The following is a 27,180-nucleotide window of genomic DNA, read 5'->3' on the forward strand; positions in this document are numbered from 1 at the left end:
CTGAATGTGTACCAGGTGCAAGGACAGATCGCACTTCATGTTAGTGAATACACCAAGGATTTCATTACTAAACGACTTCAATCTGCTGAAAAGAATTACTGCCACCAGAGGACCTTTATTAGCAGAAGCAACTATGAATGAATGAAAATGCAACATAAAGCAATATAGGCATTTCCAGAAAAGCATTGGAAGATCAATAGCTCTTTTAGATTGCTCCAAAGAACAGCTCCTCCTCCCTATTTTCACATCTAGCGAGAAATGGTGTGCTGCTTTCTGTATCACACTGTTTTTCCAGGTAGCTATTAATAAAGAAGGCTCTCCTTTGCTGCTTTCTTCTGCCTATCAGTATTCTTAAGCTAGCATTGACCCTAAGAGGGTCAGAGCTTATACTGATGTCAAGTTAGCACGGCACTGCAGCCATGAATCTCATCCATGGTTGAAGAATTAAAGTATAATAATGGAATCCTATCAGCTATCTGCTAACTTATGTATTTGCTTAAAATTACTTACTTGCTTAAATATTGATTTTTGCCCAATGACCATAAGTGGTGAAATTTACAATGCAGACAAAAAAAGTCCAGTTAGTGAGGTCGGCCGTATCTAGTTTCCCCTATTTTCAGCTGCCAACAAGAGAGTATTTCTCTTATTTTGAAACACATTTTCTCCCATAGAGGGAATAAGAATGACTGTGGAACAAGAATTTAGGCAACATGCATTTTGGAAAGAAACCAATGTGATCTGGGTTTTGAGAAATTCTGGCTATGGAATGTTTCTGAAAATAATTAGTCAGTCACAGTATTCAGTTAGCCATTTCTGAAAACTTGATTTTCATTGTGCTGGCCACTTTGGCAGGCTTTCTAATTCTCAGATGGTTTCCATCCATTCAACCCGAAAACATAAGTGCTAATTGTCTTGCTCTGGACTCTCTTAGTAGGTGTAAACTTTCCATTTGAGTCATGAGGGTCCAGCCCCATGATTCTTGTTAATGTTAATAAATAAAGCTGTATAGTAAAATCTTGGCCAGAGTGAAACAGCTCTCAGAACATATGGATTCAAGATGATCATTCACACCAGGCACCAAGGAACTCAATCCAAGAACCTCAATGTGTAGTTTCTTCGTAGCTCAGACTGGTTTTCTGCCTCATACAAAGGAACAGGTAAAAAGAACTTCTACCTTGACCATTTGATTCCTCACATTACATTTGGTAAAATTATGTCGCACTTTTCCAGTGTAGAGAGGAATTGTTAAGATGAGCGTTTTTTACTCATCACCACCTTCTTCAAGGAAGAGATTTAAAAGGCATAATATGTGGAGTCCAATCTTTTGGGAGAGACAGGACCTAACTTGAGACAGTTAGTTGACAATGATAGGTAGAGTTACCTAAATGACAAATGAATGACACAAATAAAATAATGCTAAAGGAATTGGGGAAGGGGAGGTACATGGTTTGGGCAGGAAAGGTAGATCAGAAAGAAGTGGCAATGAGCTGAGCCTTAGAAAAGTTTGAGATAGAACTAAATGGAGAGGAAACATAATACAATTTTTAAGAGTATGAATTCTGGAAAAATCTACCTGGCTGTGAATCCCAACTCTGCTGTGTAATAGCTGTGTGGTCTTAAACAACTTGTTTAACATTGCTAAGCTTTAATTTTCTCTCTTGTAAAAATGGGATTAAATAGTATCTGCCGTCTTAAGCAGATGCCAGGTTAAATTTAATTAAAACATGTAAAGGACTTAGATCAACGTTTAGCACAGAGTTGCTGTTGTTGCTATATAACAAATAAGAGAGGAGTTCAGAAGACATTCCAAGAGAGGGAAATATCCCAGCAAATTAACAAAATATATTTAATCACATGATTACATTGAAATGAAAAGCTCATGACAGCACCAGCATCAGAAAGTTTTTCCATTTGTTCCTCATATTGGTGAACTGACAATTTCAAAACGTAAGTACGTAAGTGGTGAGATTTCACTTAAATAAAGAATTACCCATATCTGTGTTGGAAATTTTGATTATTTGTCTAAAATGTAAAGAGTGGAAGCATATGTCATTAATTTTAAAAAAGGCAGTTCACATATTTTTTTAATGACTTCAGTCAGACATGAAGACCCAGGTGCATTAGAGGCAGGCATTGGTGCAACACTAGAAAACAAGAAAATGAGGTGCCAAACAGTCCACATGATTTAGAACTCATTTCTCCAGTCACTATGAATGCAAATGTCTCATTTACATAAAATCCACTCATATAGATGCTAATCGGGAGCAAAGGAGAGGCTACCACTTTTCCTATCTAGCATCAGAAACAGGAAATCAGAATTCAAATTATTCCCACTGGAGATAGTGATAGGATCTTTCAAATTGTTATGTTGATCAGCTTTAATATTTTGATATTCAATAAGTATCTATTGAATAAAGAGTACTTATGGAGTGTTAACCATGACCCAGGCATTGTCCTAAGTGTTTTTAATGCATTTTTCATATAATTTTTTACAACAACCCTAATTAGAATGTTCCATTATTATTCCTTCTTTTGCTGATAAAGAACTGAGGCTTAGAGAGGTTAGGAAAGTTGCCTTGTATCCCAAAGTAAGTGTGTCTATCTGATTTTAAAGCACATGCTTCCTGCTCAATGTTAAAATGTTTACTCTAACTCCATTGGCACCCACCTCTCACCTGCATCTGCCCAGTTCTACTCCCATTTCCAGAAACAGAGCATCCAAAGAGAGGCTCCTTTTCCTTTAAGCCAGGCAGAAATTTATGCAAGGGAGAAATATGGTGCTAGGGACTATGACAGAATTGTCTACCTGACTGCAAAGGAGAAAGCCCAATACTTACACTGCCATTGCATGCCATTCTGTTTTAATCAGTCAACAGTAGCAGCAATCTAATTGAGGAATTGAATTGCCACATTAGGTAGGAGAAGACAAACTGCTTAAGTAGTTGTTTTTAGCAAATATTGAAGACAGTTTCAAAGGCCCAAGGCGAGGAAGTAAGATTTGTGCATTTACAGCTAGATGCATCTGATAATTTCTCATAACGTCAGAGTTCTTAAAATGTTTTATTTCCGGCAATCTGTAGGAGTAAGACATTAGAGCCAAGTGAATCAGCATAGAACCTTGCTGCTGATTCTCTGATTTTGAGAGCAATATTTATTTTCCTTTTGAGAAGATTGTTTTAGGATCTTGCATCTGCTTCTATGCCATTCAGTTGGCAGCTGCTTCTCCCTGTTTCCTCCCACACCCACCAAGGTGTCTCAGCTCTACCAGGAACTCCCACGCCCCACCTCCATGAGTTCTTACACCCACTCTGCTGTGCAAAGCTCCCTCAGAGGGGTCCGTTAATATTGCATCTCTTAATTCCAATCACCACCCATATCACAAAATACAGGGTAAGCTCACTCTACGAAAGAGTTGGGGGCAAAGTCATGTCCAGAAGGACATGATTAAAACCTTTAGTTAAATATAGTTATTCCAGAGTTCATAGGAAAAGTAAAAAAATAAAATAAAAATTTAAAAAGTAAGCCCTTCTCAGGTGAGTCCCATGAAGACACATCCATGTTAGTCTCTTTTGTTCCCCCGTCTTCTCTCTTCTGAGATAGACTCTTTCTACAAACCTTTAAACCACAGGCCTACATCCACCTTTTAGGAGTAACCTACGGCCTGACCCCAAGAGTTTATTTCACTTTAGGATTAAGCCATAAGACACCTACAGTAGTGGAGTCCCAAATCCACATCTAGCCATGAATAACAAAACAGTGGAGGATAGGCGGCAGGGAGGTGAAGTACTAGTTTCCCCCCAGGTCCAGCTAACTCTCTCTTTCTTCCTGGTTATCCAGCAGAGAAGCATTGGATTGACACATTCACCGCAATTTTCTGCCAATAGGATCAGAGAATTTTCAGAAAATTGCAATCGCAATTCGTATTAAGGAAGATAAATATTTCCTTAAATATAACATGTACTGACTTTATTCTTCAAAATGTGTCATTTCTTACAGATTCATTCTCCTTCTTCTCATGCCCAGAGACCAAAAAACAGGAAAAGCAACACCTTTTTATGCCACGAGCCAGCTGCCCCCGATAACCATCATCTAGTTACATCAAGGCCTGGTCTCAGCCTCTAAAAGTCCCTTTTCTTTCCCTCAAACTTGATCAGATTCCTGGGCATAGCATCCCTCATACTTGTCTCTGTAAACAGAAGGATCAAGTGAAAGCTCACCATTGTCTTGTTTACAGGAACTGTCCTGTCATCAAGAGAGATGTGCTACCACCTTCATTTGAAGTCAGAAGAAATGTTATTTAATACAAATAGAAACCAAATAAAAAAATTTTTAACATACTTTCATTCTGAATCTGTGGCCTTTTTGGGGAAAGTCCATGCATTAGTTCTATACGTTTTGTAAAATATTTAATGGTTGTTTGTTCCATTGTTCTAGGCAACACCTACTCGGGTTCTATATTTTGTGTGTAGCTCCTGGACAAGGCTGTTGTATTTATACGCTATCCAGTGGCAGGTGTTCTGTACGTTGCTCTGTATTAGGGTAGTCTGAAGAGTGCCATATATATTTCTGCTCTTCAGAGTTCAGAGTCCCTGCTCCCTCATCTCTTCCCTGTCTTCTCTTTCTCTGACTTCCCTTATTCCGTTTTTCTATCCCTTCCCTTTTCTGTCCATATATTTTCTTCCCAGGATATCTGAGAACTAAGGATCAGAAGCAGATCTGAAGCATCAATAATGAGCAGTTCCAAATTACAAGAAACTAAAATTGAATACTATGTCTTCCTAGGTTCTTAAAAGTCAATACATGTGAAGCAATATTTAGAGCCTGAAATTGATTTAATATCTGAGAAACATGTTTAAAAATCCACAGATGGGAAGATTAAGGAAAGCCTGACAGAAATTAAAAACTAGTCCCTTTATTCAGTGGTTCCTAACAGAGGGCAGAGGGAATAATTTGAAAGACATGGATTCAACCCTGCACAATTCCAATGGTAACTGACAAGACAGAAATGATTATCTAAACTAGGGGTAAGGAAATTATGGCGTACAGGCCAAATGCAGCACACTGTCTTTTTGTATTGATAAGGTTTTATTGAAACACAGCCATGTCCATTCATTTACTTGTTGTTCCTAGCTGCTTTTGCACTGCAGTGGCCGGGTAGTTGCTGCAGAGACCTTGTGATCCATAAAGCCTTAAAGATTTACTCTCTGGCCCTTTACAGAAAAACTATTATAATGTTTGGAAAACATGTGACTAATATGTTAATATGAACACAAACAAGATCTCTAAAAGTATATTTGTCATCAAGTTTGTACCTTGCATTGTCTTTGTTTTTTGAAGTTGGCGCTGCTGTTGTGATTGTTAGGACATGCATGTTTATGTCCTCAAGAGCTTATCAGTAGTTAAAAAGATGTTCAGAGTCTTTTTCACACATTAGACACATAAAATTTGTCCTTTGGCTTAGTCATTGTCAAGTCTATCAGCAAAACCTCATATAGGCTTCTCAGAGACTTTTCTTAGTGCTGCTTTTGATTGCTAAAAACCACGCCGTTCCAACAACCTAAAGGCATTCATGTGATGGTTAAGAATATAAAGCCAAACTTCATTCCTTCAAACTCTGATTCTACAACTAATAGCTTTGCCTGTTGTCTGTAACAGTGGGGATAATAATAGTACCCATCTCACAGATAAAGGTGTTTAGAATAGTGCTGGGCAATAGTTACACTCTGTCAATATTAGCAGTAATCATTACTATTTGAAGGTATACTACTCAGTTCTGAAACATGTGTTGTGTCTTCCAAGGGAGCAGTTATTCACTTTACCTTATAATTCTGCAATTGATTGTGTGGTCCACATGAGGTATCATGATAAGCATGGCCGTGTCATAGAATTAATTCATTAGTCAATCAGTATTTACGGAGCATCCACCCCATGCAGAACAAGATATTAGAAACTGTGGGGATGTAAAGTAAACATGAGATATAGTCTTGTTCCTGGTAGAATTACTAGCATTGATATCTGGGGGAACTGACCTATCTACCCACAACACAAGCAAATAGACGAGAGATGGTGATTAGACTCTGGCATTCTTACAGTTAAAAAGGGAAAGGGAAATGAGAACACCTTTAATAAAGAATAAGGCATGGAGATGCAATGTAATTAGTCTGTACCACTCAAGTTACTGTTTATAAAAATTCAGATGGAAAAGAAAGCTCTGCCAAACTTGTGTTGATCATGGAAGAAAGGCTTCACGGACAGGGAGAAATATGAGTTGATGTGAATAGGTAGAGACAGCAAGGGAGGTCTTGCTGAGCAAAGGCTCGCAAGGTGGTTTGTTCATGGAATGGGCAGTGAATAGATCACACTGACTGAATATGAGGTGCAGTGGCCGGGGGCCATACGTGAGATGTAAACTTGACCTCCAATCTAATGGCATGAATCAAAGAAGGAAATGAATGAAGACATAGAGGGGCCCACTGTGGGCTTGGCATAGAAATTGCCAGCCTCTTAAGTTTCCAAACCATGGGCATTGATTTGATGTTATGTCCTGCATTTAAAAGTTGTGCAGCTCTTGGCTGAGTCTTGAATGTAATTCTGACTGTGGAGACAGGAAAGGAGGTTGGGGACAGGTCAGTTTAACATTAATATTGAGTAGGATAATGAAGTGAGATGTTAGATTCCCAACAATTTATCAGATGGTTTGGGGGAGGATCAAATAAAATCAATGAGGAAGCTAATAGGCCACGGTTGAGGTGTAAAGTGGGAAGCGTGTGATGTGGAGATGGATAGGAAAGACTTGCAGAGTGAGAACAGAAAAGGTTTATTACAGACTAGTCACAGGAAATGAAGGAGGGAGATGGGATAAATTACAGATGGCATAAGGGCAGCCCCAGATTACTTTAGGAGTAATGGTGCCCCTGGCCACCACTGGAGAGTGGCAAGGAGAACAGACTCTGCCTTGTTGCTTTTAGTTCCCTGCAGGTATAGGGTGGAAATCAATTGTCAGAAAAAATGGCTTAACAAACATCACATATAAATGTATGCCGGATTCGTTTTGGCGTGGGCTTCAAAAAAAATGGCCATAGCTCTGGTCATAGCTTATAACATCCACACCTCATTAGCTAGAAAATATTTCCTACAAAATTGAAACTACAGTCTGTATGTGGGGAGCTGACTCAGCACCAAGCTGTCCCTTTGGCAGCAATCTGGGAAGAACCACCCACCGTTGCAAGAGTGAGTGCCTCTCACACTGCGTGTCTGGTTTTAAAAAAGTTAGTGCCTAAACACAGTGCTCAGCCACCACGCTCTTTCCAAAATTTCTTGTGTGAACAGCCCACCACTCCACAGTCCTAGCCCTCATAGGTCTCAAGAACAGAAGAGGAGGACTTATATACCCAGTGGAGTGATCATAGGATGAAGAAAAAGGTGGGAGTATGTGTCTAAAATTTACCAACTTACAGTAGATCCCACTCCTTCCATTTAAACAGTCTCTTTTAAATAAACAGTCTTTCAGATTTCTTTCTTTCTCTGATACTCCCAAGATGCAGAACTTCAAGCCCCTTGAAAACTCAAGGTGTTAAGATACTCCCAAGATGACATCTGGCTATTTGGAGGGGTTAACAGATGTGAGGTGGCAGGAAGGGGACCCAAGATCTATGCAGTTGGTTTCTTTAGATGGCCTTAGGACTCTATGGCCATGTGGTCATGTGGAGGCCTGGTCCCTTTAATGCAGTATAAGGGAGCTAGCTAGGTAGAGATGCATTGCCCCTGTCTACATCCAAGAAGTTAAGATTACCATTTTCCTGCCTTGTGGGCTCCACTGCATTAGGGTCACTGATGCCCAATGAACAGGGCAGAGTAATGGCAGCCTCAATGCTCCACCAATGGCAGGGCCCACTGCCTCAGCACTGCCCACCAGTAGGCATAGAAGCATGCAGCTGACTACCCAGAATCCAGGGAAGCGAGTCTGAGCTAGAAATAGAGGAGAAAATAACTGCTGATATTCATAAGCTCATTTGAGCCATACTTCCTAAGTACTTATTAAAAATATATGTATTGGGTTGAGTTTTCAAGGGACTTGAAGTTCTGCAATGTCATTTGGGGATAAAAGCCAGTACAGTATACAAGTTATGTAAATATTCAAACTGTGCATTATCGTGACTGTAGGCAGAGTCTCATTCTGTCGCCATAGTCAGCAGCTTTAAGAGAAGAGACTGCTCTTAGCCAATGCTTAACAAGCACCCACTGACCCAGCCCTATCCTCTACCTTCTTAGGGCTGCTTCTTAGCTCAGCTGTCTTCCACTTCAGCACCTAAGTTCTGGTATCCAGGATCAGTTTTTGAGGGAGAAGGGCCAGTCCCCTTACACTCCTTATATACATTTTAAATGTGTTTTAAACTTCAAAGGTTTAACCAGATTATGATAACAATAATGGCTAACATTTGTTGAATTCTTACATTATTCTCAGCACATTTACTTATGCAATACACATAGCAACATTTGGAGGTTTTTAAAATTTAAACTTTCTGCCCCCACCTTTTCATGAAGATGCAGGCACAGTGAGGTTACCTTGCTTGCTGTTGGTCACATATCCAGTAAAGTGTCAGAATTAGAACACAAACCCAGGCATTGCACTTCCAGAACTATGCCCTTAATCAGAGGTAGATGATAGATTGATAGATAATAGATGATAGATACTGGCATGGTATCTGGAAAATTAGAGGAAAGCAATATTAAAAGTAGAATCTCAGACCTTTATATGTGGAAGGTACTACAGAGCCCATCTAATCCAGTAGTTTTCAAACAAGACTAAATCTCTGCTAGGGAGCAGACTCCAGGGATATCATAGAGATCGAGGAAAAAAGAGCAAGCAAACCAGCAGGGCTCAGAGCTCCTCCTCTCCTGCTATAACTTTAGCAATTCTGTATTTATCTGTTTTACATTTAGAGATTCTGTGTAAGCATCTTTCTATAGAAAGAATTATGCTGCTAAAAATAATCTGAGAATCACTGTTATCTATCCCAACACTCTCATCAAGAAAATGGGAAAACTGAGACCCAGGATCATCTGAATCATACAAGAAGGTTACAGCAAAGTTGAACCAAGCACTCACTCTCCTAACTCATTGTGGAAAATGTAGAATACCCACAGGTTACTTTCAGCATTCTTGACAGGCCAGATGACCTACAGGTCACATGTGGCAGACTTCCAAATTAACCCGCCTGAAGGAGGTCTTGGGATATATGGCTTACATCCTGTCCTTGAGTAAAGAATCTTATCTGAGTCCCTCAAATCTTATTGTGAGTTCCTCCAACTGTTGATGTACTGATAAGTACATAACCTGCTAACATTGAAAACCACACTGACTTATTTCTGATTCATGAAGTTTTAAGGATTGTCTTGCACATAGAACATTTTGGCCTATATATTGCAATCCATAGCCAATGACTGTAACTTCTGTATTTTACTCTCTACTGAAAAGAACAACTTTGGTATGAGGAGTCCCCTACTCTTCTCCTAAACTTTCCTGTAAAAGCCTTCTGTTTTAGTCCAGTCTTGCACTGCTATAAAGAAATACCTGAGACTGAGTAATTTATAAAGACAAGAGGTTTATAGAGGCAGAAATACCATTTAATCCAGCAATTCCATAATTGGGTTTATACCCAAAGGAATATAAATCATTCTATTATAAAGACACATGCACACATATGTTTATTGCAGCACTATTCACAATAGCAAAGACATAGACTCCATTCAAATGCCCATCAATGATAGACTGGATAAAGAAAATGTGGTACATATACATCATGGAATACTATGCAGCCACAAAAAGGAATGAGATCATTTCCTTGGTAGGGACATGGATGGAGCTGGAAGCCATTATCCTCAGCAAACTAATGCAGGAACAGAAAACCAAACACATAGATACTAAAATACACACACACATACAGAAAACCAAACACCATATGTTCTTGCTTATAAGTAGGAGCTGAATGAGACACAAGGACACATGGTGAGGGGAGCAGCACACAGTGGGGCCTGTCAGAGGGTTGGGGAGGTGGGGGAGGGAGAGCATCAGGAAGAATAGCTAATGGATGCTGAGCTTAATACCTAGGTGATGGGATGATCTGTGCAGCAAACCACCATGGCACACATTTACCTTGTAACAAACCTGCACATCCTGTATATGTACCCCTGAACTTAAAATAAAAGTTGGAAATCAAAGAAAAAAACAGATTTAATTGCACTAACAGTTCTGCAGACTCTACAGACTTCTGCTTCTAGGGAGGCCTCAGGAAACTTACAGTCATGGCAGAAGGTAAAGAGGAAGCAAGCATATCTTCATATGGCCAGAACAGGAGAAAGAGAGAGGGAAGGGGGAGATGCCTCACCCCTTCAAACAACCAGATCTCATGAGAACTCTTTCACAAGAACAGCAAGAGGGAAGTCCAACCCCATGATTCATTCACCTCCCATAAGGCCCCTATTCCAAACTGGGGATTACAATTCAACATGAGATTTGGGTGGGGACACAGAGCCAAACCACATTAGCTTCCAACTTGTAACAGACTCTGGAATACGCCCAACTTTGTTGATGTGTCTTTCCAGGTCCATCCTCACATTTGGTTTCCAGTAAAACTTTATCAGATTTTTTCTGCCTCAACAGCCTTCATTTTGGCCAACAGGCAGCTATTGTTGATGAAACTGACACTTGATTTTCATAGATTAGGGGAAGGGTGAAGCTTGCCAGGTTCTGACAAATGACAATCCTTCAATATTAAGGTAAATGTGATTCAGAAAAAAACAAATTGTAAAGGCTTCTTATTCTGTCACTTGCCACCTGCCTCTTGGTTAGGAGTTGTTCCTGTGGTTTACTTGCGTTCTTTACTCACATAAGAGAACTATCTGTTAGTGCTGTGTCTGATGCTGTGAGCCAAAACTGCTGAACAGAGAACAAGGGCTTCATAAGCAATCCTTATCCAAGGTCAGCTGTGTCCTTTTAAGTATCAAAGAAGCATTGCTTTGCTGTCAGAGAATTCCTAAGGTTTATATAAGGATGAAGTACAAATGTTTTGCTGCAAGGAGCACATGAAGGCAATACCATCTGCTTGACTGTTTAGATCATTCAAAACAAAAGGTGTACCTTGACAGAGGCAACTTACAGGCTCAGAAACCTGAGGTTATTGTTCCAGACCCATCTTGTGAAACGAAGGTTGTTTCACAAGAACAGATGTACATGATTAATCAAACACATAGATACTAAAATACACACACACACACACACACACAGCACAGTGCCCATTTATTAACTCACAATGAGAAATTCTGCAACCAAATAGACGGCACTGTTCATATCCACAAAGTATTGCTTTCCTTCCCATTAAGCAAGTGATGCACGTAGCAGGTGATCAATATACATCTATTGAATTAATGAGGGGAATCAAATTATAAGCAGAATGTTAAGTTATTGAATTACAGTAAGAAATGCAATTCTCAAAGAGAGTGGATGATCATACCGTCCCAATCAGCACAATCATTTACCATCAACAAATGGCTTGTATTGGAAACCAGGTTACCAGAAGGCTGGGGAGAAATTGTGGAATCAGAGTTAAGGGGGACAGTATCTTAAGAAATGACTCTCAAAAAGGGACAGTTAAGGCCTGTTCATCTAACATTGAATTAGATATTCCAAGGAAAACACAATGATTGAGTCCACTAGCCAGGACTCCTCTTTCCGTGGTGAGTTGGATGGCGCATGCCCACACCTGCCTCTAATTCCCATTCTGTAATTTTATCTCTCACCAGATTCACAGCAGTCTCACCAGCCTGAAGATGGTTCTAACTCTTTTTCCTTGCGTTGCTCAGCTCTGCTGTGATCCATAAGGCACTGCTTTTAAAATTTAAACTTTCATAAACTGTCTTATTTCCTTTTTTGTGTGGAGGAAGGAAAGAGGAAGAGATGATACATGTTTTAGCCTCTTGGTAACCACAACCCAAATTACATAAAATGAATCATTTCTTATTTTAGTAATTCTGTAAGTTTAGAAGTCCATACAGAGAGAATGTTTATGCTTGACAAAGTAATATAAAGCATCGTTTATGAGAGAATTGCTAATATCTATCACATTTAGACTGGTATTATGAATAATTATGAGTCAATTACATTTTCCAACTCTGTACTGAAAGTATGTTTTTAGATTCCTATCAAGCTGATGCTATTTAAAGCATTTAATTTATTGATATATTAAGCATGTATTATAATAAATGCTATGCCAACAAACATAAAGACAGACTCACCAACATTTTATCAGACAAAATAGATCACTTCTAATAATTTCACATCACATCTTGCTTCCACTAAAACTCAGTCATCCACCCTTCAGTTTCAAACCTACTGCTCCATCCTAAGTACAGCATGGGTTCAAATAGGTGTATCTTATAGCACATCCTCCCATCCTCTGTTTTAGCAAACTTCTACTAGGTTTGTTGGGTGTCCCTATTCTGAATTTAAAGACCTTACATCAAGAACATGTATCTTCTTCTCTTCCTATAACAGTCAGAAATATAACAAAAAATGTCACAAAGGCAACAGAGAGTCCAGGAGATGGACAAAGAAACAAAACTCCCCAATCGATGCAAAAGGGTCAAGGCCAGTGAAACTCTATCTGAAATTACCAGCTCTGGGAATTTTCCAAAAACAAATGAAAGCCTACATAAAGCATGCATTCCAGGGATTATGAACTCATTTTGGCTTCTGCTCTTTAGAAAGGTCTACAGCTGCATTCAAAGTATATCCATCTCATCTGTAGGCCTGGGGACTGACATGAAGCCAAGCACCCCAGCTGGGACACGCAGGCAGGAATCAATTTAAGCCTTTCTGGCAGGACATGAGGTGGTTTGCTATAATGAATGTTAAGGAGGGAAACCAAACCATGGAGAATTGGGTGTTTATCTTTCCTGCGTATTAAAGAGATGATAAATTGATGGATGAAAGCATATAGGAGATTCTCAGAAAGCTATTGTTCATGCTGGGTAGGGGCTATGTCAGTTTCACAATGAAGACTTAATAAAAATAAATCAGGGTTTGAGGGTTAGGGAAGTCCCAACCATGCTGTTGAGAGGAGAAAGATCACCTGGGGCTTCAAGCCCCGACTTAATAGAAAAGACAAGGCATTCATTTGTAGACACCTCAACATCAGTAAAGTAATAAAGCTCCCAAAGTTCTTAGAATTCTACATTTTTATTAATAACCACTGCCAAGGGAGCTAGTAACTATATTAGTGAACCATATTTCACAAGTAAAAATGATACAGGAGAGGAATATTTAAAGCCTGAAATCAATTTTATAAGTACCAAGTGAAGTGATCTATAAATATAGTTATAATCCAAGATGTGCCTATTTGGGTTACGAGAATTCAAATTTATGAAGCATTTCATGTAATATCCCTTCCTTTGGCTTCTGAGGCATTTTTTCCCATTAATAGAAACCAATTTGGATTTTCTTTACCTCCTGTGCCACATGCAGTCATCTTTGCAGATGTAGTTAGCTCGAATTGCATTAAATTATCCTCTCAGGAAACTCATGGTATGCTCATTTATAGCAGCAGAAATAACCTCAGGAATCATGCCATTTATGACGTCAACTTGTCTATTTAGTATGATGTCACTCGCATTGTTTCACTGCATTCCTTTGTCTTTGAATCGTTTATTGTTGTTACATTTTTACTTGCTTTGCAATACAGTTTGAACTGTGCTATTGTCCTACAATAGTAAAAGAATATTAATATATAATTTGGGGGCATTGACAATATGTGGTGTACTGTGCTAAATATTTTGCACATATTAATTTACTAATCCTCACTCAATCCTAAGAGGTGGGTACTATTATTATCCCATTTTTCTGATGAGGGATCTGAGGCACAGATTAATTAAGCAATCTTAATTAATCTCGAAACTACAGAGGTGGTAAGTGGCAGAACTACATCTGAATGTAGCACCTAGTATACTGTGAAAAGGGCTGTAAAATTGCTTAACAAGAGCAAGTAAACAGCTGCTTTCTAATTAGCAAAGGGATAACACCTTGTCAGGGGCTATCATAACTTATTTTAACAGCTATTAAAATAATTGTGCCCAATTTAATGGGATATTATGTTGTTTTAGTGTAAGTGAATGCCAGTTTGAGGGCTTAAAAACACATGACTTAACAAAACATGTACAGGATCTGAATACTGAAAACTAGACAATGCTGATGAAAAAAAAAAAAAAAGAAAGAAAACCTAAATAGAGAGACATAGCATTCATATGTTAGAAAATTCTACGTAGTAGAGTTATGAAGTATCCCCAAACAGACCTATAGATTTAGCAGAATTTCTATCAAAATCTCAGCAAAGATTTTTATAGACATAATTTATTCTAAAATTCATATGAAAAGGCAAAAAAAATCTAGAATAGCTAAAACAATTTTGAAAAAGGTGAATAAAGTTAAAGGAGTCACTCTAACCAATGCTGAGGCTCATTGCATCACTGCAGTAATCAAGACAGCACTGGTGGAGGGAAAGACACGTGGATCAATGGAACAGAACAAAGAAGCAGAAATGACCCACAGATGTATGTCCGAGTGATTTTTAACAAAAGTGCAAAAGCAATTCAATGGAGGGAGGGTAGCATTTTCAACAAACAGTATTGGAACAATTGGACTTCCATAGCAGAATAAAAAAAGGAAAGGAAAAAAAAAAAAGAAGCTACACTTAAATTTGATACCTTAAAAAAATAAACACAAAGAGATCACAAACTTAAATATGAAATGTAAAACTATAAAACTTTTAGGAAAAAATCTTCAAGATCCAGAGCTAGGCAAAGTGTTCACAGACTGGAAATCAGTAATGCAATTCATAAAAGGAAAAATAGATAGATTGTGCTTAATCACAATTAAAAACATTTGCTCTGCAGAAGACCCTGTTAAGAGGATAAAAATATAAGCTAGAGATGGAGAGTAAACATTTACAAATTATGCGTCAAAGGACTAGTATTTAGAATATAAAAAGAACTCTGAAAACTCAATGGTAAAAAAAAGAAATAATTCAGATCAATAGGAAAAAAAATATTTTTTAGACACAAAAGGAATAAAAGACCAAAAATTGTTTTAAAAAAACACACAGTCCAATTGAAAGATTGACAAAAGACATAAACATTTCATTGAAGAGGATATATAAATGGTAAATACGCAAAACTATATTCAACATCATTAGCAATTAGAAAAATGTATATTAAAACCAAAATGTTTAAAATGGTTAAAAAAAATTAAAGAATGTTAACACCAAATGTGAGCAAGGATGCAGAGAAACTGGATCATTCTTGCATTGCTGATGGGAAAGTAAAATGATACAGCCACTCTGAAAAAATATTTGGCAGTTTCCTACAAAATTAAAAATTAAATATGCACTTGTCATATGATTTGGCAATTGCACTCTTATTTATTCCAGAGATATGAAAGTGTTCACCAAAGAATAATCTGTACATAAATGTTCACAGCAGCTTTATTCATAATATACAAAACCCAGAAATATTCCAAATGTCCTTCAGTGGCTAAACAAATAGTGATATATCCATACTATGAAATAGTAGATAGTAATAAAAAGGAATAAAATATTGACAGATAAAACAATTTGAATAGATCTCAAGGAAATTATTCTGGAAAAACAAAGCCAGTCTCAAAAACAGTTACATTCTGTATGATTCCATTTATTTAACGTTCTTGAAATAACAAACTTATAGAAATGGAAAACAGATTCGTGGTTGCCAGGGGCTAGGTTTGGTAGGGAAGGTGGTGGGTACGGCTATCAGGAACAACCAGAGGGAGACTCATGGTGGCAGAAGAGCCTTGTAGCTGGATTGTGGTGTTTGTCACACAAACCTACACGTGATAAAATTGCATACAACTACACACAGACACACACACACATGCAGGTACATAGATTGTACCAATGTTGATTTCCTGGTTTTGATGGTTATGCAAAAATATTACCATTGGGGGAAACTTAGTGAAGGGTACCCAGGAACTCCCAGTCCCTGTACATTTTTGGGGGACTTCTTGTGAGTCTATAATTATTTAAAAACAAAAAGTTAAAACAAAACATGAAATTATTCCCTATTTCAATTATTTGTAATTACATTTTTGATTTATGATTTATTCCTTCAAGAATTTTTTCAGGAATAAATTACCCTTGCAAAACAGGGGAAGGCTGTTCAGATAAAACACTATCCTTTTCGTTTTAAGCAGAATGCTTCCTAGGGGGGTTTGGAATAAGAAGCAATGTACATTACATCCTAGGTTCCCTGCTCTGAAGAACGCATGCCAACTCCCAACATTTTGATACCAAAAAAACTAGGTTCTAATAACATCAGGGACAAACTTGAGAGCATAAGTCAGCAAAAGACAACATTCAGACTGACAAATTTATGCATTATGGTTTTTGCTGAAATCAAAAACAAGTATTATAAACTTCATAGCAAATTTAAACATCATTTTTTAACAAACAAAAAATGTACCATATGCAAAAATTTGCATTTAAGCTACATGGCCCTTTATTGGTGTATGTATAGATATCTATACTATATATCTCTACCTATCTGGCTGTTTTTATTTGGCATATTCCAACATGATTTCTTAGACCATCAGGCTCTCACCATTAGGAAGTGGTGGCGGCTTGGGATGGAAAAGCATCTCAAGAGTTTATCAAAAAGGAGTTGAGGCTGAGCACGGTGGCTCACGCCGGTAATCCCAGCACTTTGGAAGGCTGAGGCGGGCAGACCAGCATGACCAACATGGTGAAACCCCATCTCTACTAAAAATACAAAAAATTAGCCAAGTGTGGTGGCAGGCACCTGTAATCCCAGCTACTTGGGAGGCTGAGGCAAGAGAATCGCTTGAACTCGGAAGGTGGAGGTTGCAGTGAGCCGAGACCATGCCGCCGCACTCCAGCCTGGGTGACAGAGTGAGACACCATCTCAAAAATAAAGACAAAAGAAAAAGGAGTTGAAAATGACTCCTGTATGGATTCTGTGCTTTTAATAAACATCATTTGAAAGATTTAACAGTAGATGAGTAGAAATATATAGATCACATTTACCTATCTTTCAAGTTCATATGAATATAAAAGTTGAGGGAAATTTCTTTGGCAAATCTCAGAACATTTTCTCAATGATTTAGTGTATGTATAAACATCAAAATGTGTCTAGGCTTTTCAACTAAAACCTTTCTATGGTGCATATTTAGAGTTTTATAGGATGGTTTCAATGTTCATAACAATTTGAAAATAACACATTCAAATCAGAGATTGCTTAGCTCTCCCATAAAATAATAAAAGATGTCTGCTAAAACACTGTATAAAAAACAGCTTGTTCCTGGAGCTAGCTAAGGAAGTAGGTGAGGGTTCTATGATTCCACTTAACAAACATTTCACGCCGGTGCATGACTCGATGTAGTCTAGGCTGGCTTGCAATGTCCAGCATTCATTCTGTTTCTTTGTCACAAAATCCAAAGCTCTTCACCATATGGTGTCATTTTTGAAATGTTAATCTGAGCGGAGCTTGTGATGCCAGTTAGGTTTCCAGCTGGTCTCTGTATTGGCTATTTCACAGACATTAGCCCTGTTTTGAATTAAACTAAATTAGGGAATAAAATGAGATATTGTCATGCAAAGTCAGGCAATATTATTTGACATCTGCACCATCTCTGAGAGCTTTATTGAGTGGCTATTTTTAAATGTAAACTAAGAAAGAAAGAATACATAAACAACTTAAGACTAGATAACATATTAATGTAGCATCTTAGGAGATAATAACAATACTTGAAGAATGACCTCCATCCACACCCTATGTCTATTTAGGCCAGAGAAAAGGAAGTAAATAGCTTTTTCTAAGACATTTACAGACCGAATGCATCAGTTTTGCCTGGCTAAGGAAACGGCCATTAAGATGTATGTGGATCAGAAATGCACATGTTCGCTTTTTATTTTTTCACCTTCCTATCATTTCCAAAAGACACTTATTTGAAAGTAGAGAGATGGATAAAAGGAATTCACTCTGCTTTGCATAATAATTTAGCATACTAAATCCACTGGAAGAGAGGAATCTTGCTGATAACTACACAGGGTTGGCAGTTGGTGTGGCTAAACATTTCTCATTCTCCTGTAGCTTTACTGTCCCCTGCCTATCAGAATTTGTCCATGGCAGATGTGTATCTATGTGTCTCCTGTGTGGATGAGGGTGTATCCATGGACGCTGTTACTCACAGGAAAATCAGAAACAAAAATTCGTATCTGTAACTTACACTGGAGATAGACCTTGAAAAGGACTAGGCTTGCAATGCCTAAATTCCTCCCCACCATCCCTCTCTCAAAAGTTTTCTGCAAGACTTGGAAAATCAAGGGTCATTAAAAACTATTCTGCTGTAGCTACAGAGCCTAATTCTACCCCAAATCCCAGGACTTGTTGCAAGGCTTTGTTTTGAGGATAGAGATGGATCCAGTGTGTGCACAACCCCGTGGGTCAGGTGTTTTCCTGTGGAGTCAGTCCAGGTTTGCCCAAGGAGATCTGAAGAGAGACTGTCACAGAGGAGGGCAGACCTGAGATCGTGTGAGCAAGGGCAGGAATCTGGATGTGTCCTAGAGAGGACCACCTGTGAAAGCTTTAACTTCTTGAAAGCTTTCCTTTTGGATTTTTTTCCTTTCGACAGTTCTAAATATCTTTCCATGTAAGTTCCCTTTAATAGAGCCCCAACCCTTCAGTGACCTCTGGTCTACCCATTCAACTGGCTATTCCAGTGCTGCAGAAGAAAGGAAGCACAGGGGTGAAATGTACCTCACATTTGCCCCTAACCACTTCTTCCCTCTTTCATACCCTACATCTGTGCCTCATCAAGGAAGCCCGCACTCCTGAGTTCCAGGGCCCCAGCTGATAACTGAAGAGAAGTGATTAGAGACTGTGTTATGGAGTGAATGTTCGTGTCCTCCTCAAAACTCACGTGTTGAAACCCTAACCCTCAATGTGACAGTATTAGGTGGTCGAACTTTGGAAGGTGATTAGGTCAGGAGGCTGGGACTTTCATGATGAGATTATAGAAGGGAAAGAGTTTCCTTACAAAGAATCTTATAGTCTGGGAACAGTGGCTCACGCTTGTAATCTCAACACTGTGGGACGCTGAGGCAGGCGGATCACTGGAGCCCAGGAGTTCCAGACCAGCCTGGGAAACATGGTGAAACTCCATCTCCAATAAAACTACAAAATTTAGCCAGCTGTGGTGGCACACACCTGTAGTCCCAGATACTCGGGAGGCTGAGATGGGAGGATTGCTTCAGCCTGGGAGGCAGAGGTTGCAGTGAGCTGAGATAGTGCCACTGCACTCCAGCCTGGGTGACAGAGTGAAACTCTGTCTCAAAAAAAAAAAACAAAAAACAAACAAACAAACAAAAAACCAGAATCTTATGATCTTATGAGGATGTCCTTATAAGAAAAGAAAGAAATATTCTCTCTCTCTCTCTCTCTCTCTCTCTCTCTTCCTAGTAGAGCCACCCAGGAAAGCATGCACATAGAAAAGGCCATATGAACACATAGAAAAGGCCATATGAACACACAGCTAGCAGGCAGCTGTCTGTAAGCCGGGAAGGCAGCCCTCACCAAAAACTGAATCTGCCAGCACCTTGGTCTTGGACAGACTTCCCAACCTGCAGAATCATGAGAAATAAATATCCATTAAATGTCTATTAAATAATTAAGCCCATCTAGTCTCTGGTACTTTGTTACAGCAGCCCAAGCTAGAACAGATTGCAACTCAGATAAGAAACAGAGATGAAATAATCAGGGTCTGATTTCATACAACTTTCTTTTCCAGAGTGAGTTCATGTTCTTTGCGGGGACATGGATGAACCTGGAAACCATCACTGTCAGCAAACTAACACAGGAACAGAAAACCAAATACTGCATGTTATCACTCATAAGTGGGAGTTGAACAATGAGAACACGTGGACACAGGGAGGGGAACACCACACACTGGGGCTTGTTGGAGAGTGGGGGGCAAGGGGAGGGAGAGCATTAGGAAAAATAGCTAATGCATGCGGGGCTTAAAACCTAGATGAGGGGTTGATAGGCGCAGCAAACCACCACGGTACTTTTATACCTACGTAACAAACCTGCACATTCTGCACATGCATCCCAGAACTTAAAGTAAAATAAAAATAAAATAATAAAATTAAATTAAATATAAGAAAAATAACTTTTTTCTTTTCCAAATACCCTACAAGGATAGTGATCCCAAAAGCTGTGCAAAACCAACTCTTATGTTAGACTAGATGACATCTATTATTTTCCAAGTGCCAGCTGTCTTGACCACTTCACTTGCATTATATTTGAACAACAATGCTGTGAGGTAAATGCAGTCACTTTCCTTGTTTTACAGATGAACGAGGAGAGACTCGATTAATTAACTTGCCCACTATCAGAGAAATGGAAAGCAGTGAATCCTACTTTGAAAACAGGTAGTTTGACTCCAAAGTCTATGTACCAACCACTATCCTAATCCAGCCATTTTCTGACTTTCCTTGAGTTAATAACTCAATTCTTTTGTACTTTTATGCTCCACATTTTTTCCCAGAAGCTTAAACTTGCCAAAACTCTACTTCTTGCTTTGACCCTATCATTTTCTGCTCAAGAAGTTTGTTGGCCCCTTCTTCTGTGAAAGACTCTCAGCCCAGAAAGACTTAAGGGTAGGTCTGGGCAGAGTACTTGTCATTAACTAGTATCATCCTTTCAAGAATCTACTTTTCTCAGATGGTATGGTAGTCTGTATTCCTTTTTACAAACCCATATTTGGTTCCCCTCTATGTGGAAGGATGGCATTTCCCCACCCTACTGCACTCACACAGGGCCCTGTGATTTGCTTTGGTCAATAAAATGTGAGCAGAAGCGACATGTGTCTCTTCCAGACAGAAGTTTTAAGAGCCAGCACCTACTTTGCTATGGGCTATTTTTTCTTTGTCTGAGCAACTGGAAATATTCCATTGGAAGCTACTCCATCTTCCTGGGTCCTAGGCTGAAAATGACATGAGGCAGAACCTCAGCCAAGCCACTATAGATATGGAGCATACTGAGTAAGAGACAAATCTTTGTTGTTGTTGGTCACTGAAATGTTGGGGTCCTTTGTTACAGCAGCAACACCTAACCTAACTGACTGATACAAGTGGATAATCTGTATTTCTAAAGCTTCCTCCTGCAGCTGTGAAGCCCCATCTCATTGTGCCTCTGCTTCTACTTCAGAGTTTGATTTATCCTCCGGGGATATCTACCAATGTCTGTAGACATTTTTGGTTGTCATAAGTGGTGCATGCTACTAACACCTAGCTAGGGAAATGCTGCCAAATATCCTACAATGAACAGAACAGTCCCCCACAACAAAGAATTATCCAGCCTAAAATGGCAATATTGCCAAAGTTAGGTCTACACTAACCACCAAAATGATCCAACTTATTGATGTATCATCAGGAGTGATTTATTTTCAAGGAAATAGAATGCCCAAGTAGTCTCAATAGCTTTAAAAAAATAGTTAATTTTATTTGTTTTTTTGGCTAATACAAAGGTCAACACTAGGCAGTCCAAGAATGGTATAGAGGCTGAGAGATGTCATCAGGAGTAAGGCTCTTCCTACTATCTGTCCTGCCATTCTTAGTATGTGAGCTCATTAAATTCATGAGCACGAGAAAGCTGCTGCTCCCCCAGCCATACACACAGATTCTAAGCAAGACAAAGCAAAGAGGCAAAGATCTGAGCCAACCACATCAAATCCATTTCATCAAGAAAGCCAAAGCTTGTCCATACACCCCTCAGAAGATCCTCCCTTAGGTCCCATTGGCCAAAGCTTCTCCACTTAGCATCCCAAGTACCAAAGGAAGCCAGGACTGTGCATATTTAGCTTTCCCAATCTTTATAGTAGAAAAGGCAAGAGGAAAAAAGACTGAGAATCAGTCTTTAGAGAGCAATCTTACAGTATCTGTCTTTCTCTGGTTTTAGGCTGTAGACCAGTTACACTGACTTGTGTCATGAGTAAGGAAGCGGGAAGATGACATGTAAAACTGTTTTGAGATCTATGGTCAGTGTTCCATAGACAGCTTTGTGAAGTGGGATGAAAAGAAGCTCCTCCTTCTCCTTCCAGTGTCCCTTCCAGGCATTCCAGTGAGTCATCCTCCTGTTTCAAGCTCATGCCCAAACTGAAGCACCCGTCCTGTGGTCTTCACAGCCTGCCACAACCTGTAGAACCACATGAAGACAGGTTTTCCCAGCATGGCCTCGTGTGAATTCTAGGATGTGAAGGCAATTGACTAGCTAGGAGTCAGGCATTCTTGGACAGTAGTGTGGGAAGCTAGCAGAAAGACAAGAACAGTGACCTTTGGCCTAAAAAGTCCTAAATTTTGGCAATGGCTTTGTCTTTCATCTCAACTCTCACCACACCTCCACATCAGACTAGTTAGTCCTTCTGAGGGTTTGCAATCTATGACTCAGTTAATAGAGGCAATATGTGCCCAGGAGGACTTCTAATAGAAAATGCATCCATATGGAAATGCAATCCAAAAGCATCAAGGAGCACAGATGATGCATTATGATAACCTTAGTTCATTCAGTAAGTCAGCAAAAGTGTGTGTCACAGTAAATTAGAAATGACTAAATACTAGCCTTTTTGCCCATTTTAAGTAATATTCCTTAATGACCTTAAATGAAACAGAAAATTAAAAATCTGTGAGATGAAGAGAAGAGCAAATTGAAATACATACTCAGATACAGTATGAAAGCAGCAAAAAGTTAATAGTTATTTCTATGTTTAGTGCACTGATGGAAAAACAGAGCTGTCATAATTGTTTTACAATGTTACAATGTGAGTGCTATTCTTAATGTACTTTTCATTCAAAGGCCAAGAGATAAAAAAGGTAATATATAGGAAAATGACTCAGTGTGTAGGCTAGATCAGAAGTTGGTGCATTATGTACTTAACTTCTTCCAGGTTTTATTATCACAGTGATTCCTTATTTAGGAATAGAACTCTTAGATACTAGCCCCTAAATGAATGGAGAGCTGTATGCCACACAGCTTGGAAATTGGAAAATGATTTGGAAGTCATGATTTCTAAGCCTATGTGTTGGCACTTAAAACCTCTCAGAATTAACTTATATATCAAAGCTGACCCAGTGAAATGAAAACACCAAGAGATCACCACACCGTTCTTGGGGATAGGAGGCTTCTTTGGTGTTGTAAACAAGAAAAACAAAAGCACTGAATCTGGGGTCAGAAAATGCACTTCAATCTTTGCCTCCACCATGTATTTACTAGATATGACACTATGGGCAGGCCTTTATATCTCTCTAAATCTCAGTTTCCTCCAAAATCTATGTAAGTTATCTGCTACTGAATAACAATTTACCCCCAAAACTTCGCAGCTTAAAACAACAATAAAAATTTATTATCTCACATAGTTTCTGTGGGAGAGTTCAGAGGCAACCTACCTGGATGGTCCTAACTCAGGGTCTCTAGTGAGCTATTGAGATGCTGACCACAGCAGTGTTCATTTTAAGACATGACTGGCCCTGGAGAATCCTGTTCCAAGATTCTTACTTATATGGCTTGTAAATTAGTACTGATTATAGGACCACTCACTACATAGACTGTCCTCAGGCCTGTTTGAGCTTTCTTACCACATGGAAGCTGGCTTCCTCCAGAGGAATAAGCATAAAATGACTTTTTAAATCATAACACTCTTTACAATTATTATAAGTGTTTCATCCTAATTCCATCACGTGATCAAGAATGTACACTTGGTAACAGGGTTGGTCAAGAAATCTATGTGTATATGTCCATATATATATGTGCTTTTTAACTGGCTTTTTAATCAAAAGTATACATGTACATGGTTTTTTTTTTTTTTTTAATTTATTTATTATTATTAAACTTCAAGTTGTAGGGTACATGTGCACAACGTGCAGGTTTGCTACATATGTATACTTGTGCCATGTTGGTGTGCTGCACCCATCAACTCGTCATTTACATCAGGTATAACTCCCAGTGCAATCCCTCCCCCCTCCCCCCTCCCCATGATAGGCCCCGGTGTGTGATGTTCCCCTTCCCAAGTCCAAGTGATCTCATTGTTCAGTTCCCACCTATGAGTGAGAACATGCGGTGTTTGGCTTTCTGTTCTTGTGATAGTTTGCTAAGAATGATGGTTTCCAGCTGCATCCATGTCCCTACAAAGGACACAAACTCATCCTTTTTTATGGCTGCATAGTATTCCATGGTGTATATGTGCCACATTTTCTTAATCCAATCTGTCACTGATGGACATTTGGGTTGATTCCAAGTCTTTGCTATTGTGAATAGTGCTGCAATAAACATACGTGTGCATGTGTCCTTATAGCAGCATAATTTATAATCCTTTGGGTATATACCCAGTAATGGGATGGCTGGGTCATATGGTACATCTAGTTCTAGATCCTTGAGGAATCGCCATACTGTTTTCCATAATGGTTGAACTAGTTTACAATCCCACCAACAGTGTAAAAGTGTTCCTATTTCTCCACATCCTCTCCAGCACCTGTTGTTTCCTGACTTTTTAATGATCACCATTCTAACTGGTGTGAGATGGTATCTCATTGTGGTTTTGATTTGCATTTCTCTGATGGCCAGTGATGATGAGCATTTTTTCATGTGTCTGTTGGCTGTATGAATGTCTTCTTTTGAGAAATGTCTGTTCATATCCTTTGCCCACTTTTGGATGGGGTTGTTTGTTTTTTTCTTGTAAATTTGTTTGAGTTCTTTGTAGGTTCTGGATATTAGCCCTTTGTCAGATGAGTAGATTGCAAAAATTTTCTCCCATTCTGTAGGTTGCCTGCTCACTCTGAGGGTAGTTTCTTTTGCTGTGCAGAAGCTCTTTAGTTTGATGAGATCCCATTTGTCAATTTTGGCTTTTGCTGCCGTTGCTTTTGGTGTTTTAGACATGAAGTCTTTGCCCATGCCTATGTCCTGAATGGTACTACCTAGGTTTTCCTCTAGGATTTTTATGGTATTAGGTCTAACATTTAAGTCTCTAATCCATCTTGAATTAATTTTCGTATAAGGAGTAAGGAAAGGATCCAGTTTCAGCTTTCTACTTATGGCTAGCCAGTTTTCCCAGCACCATTTATTAAATAGGGAATCCTTTCCCCATTTCTTGTTTCTCTCAGGTTTGTCAAAGATCAGATGGCTGTAGATGTGTGGTATTATTTCTGAGGACTCTGTTCTGTTCCATTGGTCTATATCTCTGTTTTGGTACCAGTACCATGCTGTTTTGGTTACTGTAGCCTTGTAGTATAGTTTGAAGTCAGGTAGCGTGATGCCTCCAGCTTTGTTCTTTTGACTTAGGATTGTCTTGGAGATGCGGGCTCTTTTTTGGTTCCATATGAACTTTAAAGCAGTTTTTTCCAATTCTGTGAAGAAGCTCATTGGTAGCTTGATGGGGATGGCATTGAATCTATAAATTACCTTGGGCAGTATGGCCATTTTCACGATATTGATTCTTCCTATCCATGAGCATGGTACGTTCTTCCATTTGTTTGTGTCCTCTTTGATTTCACTGAGCAGTGGTTTGTAGTTCTCCTTGAAGAGATCCTTTACATCCCTTGTAAGTTGGATTCCTAGGTATTTTATTCTCTTTGAAGCAATTGTGAATGGAAGTTCATTCCTGATTTGGCTCTCTGTTTGACTGTCACTGGTGTATAAGAATGCTTGTGATTTTTGCACATTAATTTTGTATCCTGAGACTTTGCTGAAGTTGCTGATCAGCTTAAGGAGATTTTGGGCTGAGACAATGGGGTTTTCTAAATATACAATCATGTCGTCTGCAAACAGGGACAATTTGACTTCTTCTTTTCCTAACTGAATCCCCTTGATTTCTTTCTCTTGCCTGACTGCCCTAGCCAGAACTTCCAACACTATGTTGAATAGGAGTGGTGAGAGAGGGCATCCCTGTCTTGTGCCAGTTTTCAAAGGGAATTTTTCCAGTTTTTGCCCATTCAGTATGATATTGGCTGTGGGTTTGTCATAAATAGCTCTTATGATTTTGAGGTACGTTCCATCAATACCGAATTTATTGAGCGTTTTTAGCATGAAGGGCTGTTGAATTTTGTCAAAAGCCTTTTCTGCATCTATTGAGATAATCATGTGGTTCTTGTCTTTGGTTCTGTTTATATGCTGGATTATGTTTATTGATTTGCGAATGTTGAACCAGCCTTGCATCCCAGGGATGAAGCCCACTTGATCATGGTGGATAAGCTTTTTGATGTGCTGCTGAATCCGGTTTGCCAGTATTTTATTGAGGATTTTTGCATCGATGTTCATCAGGGATATTGGTCTAAAATTCTCTTTTTTTGTTGTGTCTCTGCCAGGCTTTGGTATCAGGATGATGTTGGCCTCATAAAATGAGTTAGGGAGGATTCCCTCTTTTTCTATTGATTGGAATAGTTTCAGAAGGAATGGTACCAGCTCCTCCTTGTACCTCTGGTAGAATTCAGCTGTGAATCCATCTGGTCCTGGACTTTTTTTGGTTGGTAGGCTATTAATTATTGCCTCAATTTCAGAGCCTACTATTGGTCTATTCAGGGATTCAACTTCTTCCTGGTTTAGTCTTGGAAGAGTGTAAGTGTCCAGGAAATTATCCATTTCTTCTAGATTTTCCAGTTTATTTGCGTAGAGGTGTTTATAGTATTCTCTGATGGTAGTTTGTATTTCTGTGGGGTCGGTGGTGATATCCCCTTTATCATTTTTAATTGCGTCGATTTGATTCTTCTCTCTTTTCTTCTTTATTAGTCTTGCTAGTGGTCTGTCAATTTTGTTGATCTTTTCAAAAAACCAACTCCTGGATTCATTGATTTTTTGGAGGGTTTTTTGTGTCTCTATCTCCTTCAGTTCTGCTCTGATCTTAGTTATTTCTTGCCTTCTGCTAGCTTTCGAATGTGTTTGCTCTTGCTTCTCTAGTTCTTTTAATTGCGATGTTAGAGTGTCAATTTTAGATCTTTCCTGCTTTCTCTTGTGGGCATTTAGTGCTATAAATTTCCCTCTACACACTGCTTTAAATGTGTCCCAGAGATTCTGGTATGTTGTATCTTTGTTCTC

The sequence above is a fragment of the Chlorocebus sabaeus genome, chromosome 10 (assembly GCF_047675955.1).
Source record: "Chlorocebus sabaeus isolate Y175 chromosome 10, mChlSab1.0.hap1, whole genome shotgun sequence".
NCBI lineage: Eukaryota > Metazoa > Chordata > Mammalia > Primates > Cercopithecidae > Chlorocebus > Chlorocebus sabaeus.